Genomic DNA, 3,246 nt, shown 5'->3' with positions numbered 1-3,246 from the left:
TTGGGTCATGTGATTTCTAAGGATGGGCGCTCACTTTCTCCTAAACGTGTTGCTGAGGTTCAGAACATTCCTAAACCGGTTACTAAAAAACAGCTTATGTCATTCTTAGGTATAACATCTTACTGCAGGAACTTTATTCCTAACTACTCTTTTCTCGAAGCTCCCTTAGGTGCTCTTATCCATGGAAAAGGCCTCCAGTCAGCTGATCGTGTTCCATGGACTCCTGAGGCTGAATCAGCCTTTATTCAGCTTAAGCTGGCTCTTCAAACAGCACCAACACTTGGCATTCCAGATCCTCATAAACCTTTCATAATGGCAGTTGATGAGAAGCATGGTTGTATGACATATGTTCTTATGCAGGAACATGGGGGCAGGCAAAGGCCAGTGGCTTATTTCTCAGCAAAACTGGACTCTGTGGCTGCAGGCCTGCCTGGTTGTCTTCGTGCTGTTGCAGCTGCAGAGAAAGCTGTCATGGCCTCCCGAGATATTGTGGGCTACGCTAATTTGACTGTTTTGGTTCCTCATGCTGTTGCCATTATTCTTCTCGAGCAGAAAACTTCACATCTTTCAACTGCTCGTTGGCTCAGATACACCTCTGTGCTCCTTGATATGCCAAATGTCACTGTTAAACGTTGTACTGTTCTGAATCCTGCTACTTTTCTTCCGACTCCTGAGGATGGGGAGCCTCATGACTGTGAAGCTGTTTTGGAACAAGTTTGTACACCCCGACCTGATCTTTTAGAGACTCCTCTTCCAAACTCTGACATGATTCTTTTTGTAGATGGATCAGCTTTGCGTGATCCAGCCACAGGTACTAACTGTGTTTGGTTTGCAGTATGTTCATCACATGACACTTTGCTGTCTGGTTCTCTTCCTAAACATTTCTCTGCTCAAACTGCTGAGCTTATTGCACTTACTGAAGCTTGTAAGTTGGCAGCTGGTAAGTCTGTCACCATTTACACAGATTCCAGATATGCTTTTGGTGTTGTTCATGACTTTGGTGCGCTGTGGAAACACAGGCATTTCCTTAAATCAGATGGTAAAACTATTCTGAACTCCAAGCAGGTTTCTGATCTTCTTGATGCGATCCTTTTGCCTACAGCAATCTCGGTCTGTAAGTGTGCGGCTCACACTAACTCAGACGATCCTGTTGCTTGTGGCAATGCCAGAGCTGATGCTGCAGCTAAGCAAGCAGCTAAATCTTTTCCTGTTTTCGCTTCCCTCTCTTTGCAGGCAGAAGGCTCCCTCACAGATCTCCATGCTTTGCAAACTTTTGCCTCTGCAGATGAAAAACACATTTGGTCCTCTGTGGGTGCAAGTCATACGGATGGTGTTTGGATGGGACCTGATGGTAAACCCTGTCTACCTAAACATTTTTTTCCTCATTTTGCAAAATTGACACATGGGTTGGACCATGTGTCAAAAGGGGGGATGCTGAATGCACTCACTGCTCAGTGGTTCACAAAAGGGTTCAGTTCATATGCGCAAAAATACTGTCAGTCATGTATGGTTTGTGCCACACATAATTTAGGAAAGATATTACACACATCACAAGCTGCACACACTCCACCGGAGAGACCTTTTGAACATTTGATGATGGATTTTGTTGAACTCACACCAGCTGAAGGAAAGAAATATGCACTAGTAATAGTGGACGTGTTTAGTAAATGGGTTGAAGTTTTCCCTGCAAAACATGCAAACAGTAATGCAGTGACTAAAACACTGCTAAACAGAAATCATTCCTAGATGAGCATTCCAGAGAAGATCAGCAGTGATAATGGCACACATTTTGTAAACACTGCATTGACTGAAGTTGGTAAATTCAGGGGAATAAGATTGCGCACACATTGTGCTTATCATCCATAGAGTGGAGGTGCTGTGGAAAGAGAAAATGGTTCATGAAAGTCCAAGTTAGCCAAATGTTGTGAAGAAACAGGTCTGCCATGGACAAAAGCATTACCTATTGTGCTTACCTTCATGAGAATGAGAATCAGAGCTCGAGTGAATCTCAGCCCATTTGAAATTTTATTTGGCAGACCTCCTAACCTGGGATTGGGACCTGTAACCAGACCCCTCCCTTCCACAACTGTTTGTGATGATGCTATGTTGTCTTACTGTCGAAACCTTTCCACTGTTCTATCTCAAGTTTCACAGACAGTAAAAGCAGCCCTTCCAGCCACAGAAAACACACCTCTGCACCCACTCCAACCAGATGACAGGTGGTGAAGGAACTTCGCAGGAAACATTGGAAGTCCAAACGTTAGCAAGGCCCGTTCCAGGTGCTACTGGTCACTCACACAGCTGTTAAAGTTGCAGAGAGAGCAGCCTGGATTCATGCCAGTCACTGTAAGAAGGTACCAGAACCAGTAGATGACTTCCACCCTGACATAACATCAGCCTAAACAACACGCCCGGAAGGACAAAGATAAGAGTCAGCAGTAAAAGCTGTACTCCACCGGTGTGTTAAGTGCTAGTAACCTCTGACACCGAAGATTGAAACATCCTTACTGAGACCTGCGATGAAGATGATCATACACATGGTGTGAACCATGGCAGAAACTGTTTGTTGTTTGTATTTTCTTATTTGTAACCAGCATGTGCACATTGTATCTTGATTTCACAGGAAGCAATAATACAGGGCTGCTGTATTGTTCCCTGTGTGCGAGGCCTCATTGTATGTATCTAACCAAATGATTCAAATGACTCAAATAACTTTCTTGCTTTCAAAATTTTTCCTCTAGTGACGCTGACTTAGAGAGGGATGAAGATAATCATGTTTAATTGTTCATGTTTTGATTGTTTATCATTGGACCCTTTATCACTGTGATGCCTGCATTTTAAACTCGCGTTGTGTGCAAATGCAGGCTGATGTTTTACAGATAAAGTTATTATTTTCCTTGTTTCTTTTGGGTTGATTAATATAATGGTATTATTATAATCAAAAGGGAGGAATGTAATGGAAAATAATTCTTATATGCATTGTATTGAGTGTTACTGTGTATAACCTGCAAATGACCGAGCTGCAAGGTACCACCCTGCCCTGTTTTCTTAAATTCCTCTTTACAATGGTGGGCTTGTTATAATGAGATAGCTGCACTTTAGGGGGGACAGGGTTAGGCTGGTATTTACGAGTGTGTCTGGGTAACCTCGACTGATGGTTGGGGAGGAAAGTTAGAAGAACAATCAACTATACCCAAAAACAGATGACGTGATGAGCGGGCAATATAACTGTGTGTTTTTGCTTCA

Source organism: Leuresthes tenuis, unplaced genomic scaffold, assembly GCF_036924035.1.
Source record: "Leuresthes tenuis unplaced genomic scaffold, fLeuTen1.0.hap1 SCAF_149, whole genome shotgun sequence".
Taxonomy (NCBI): Eukaryota; Metazoa; Chordata; class Actinopteri; order Atheriniformes; family Atherinopsidae; genus Leuresthes; species Leuresthes tenuis.
The sequence above is the reverse complement of the archived record's forward strand: the minus strand, read 5'-3'. Positions refer to the sequence as shown.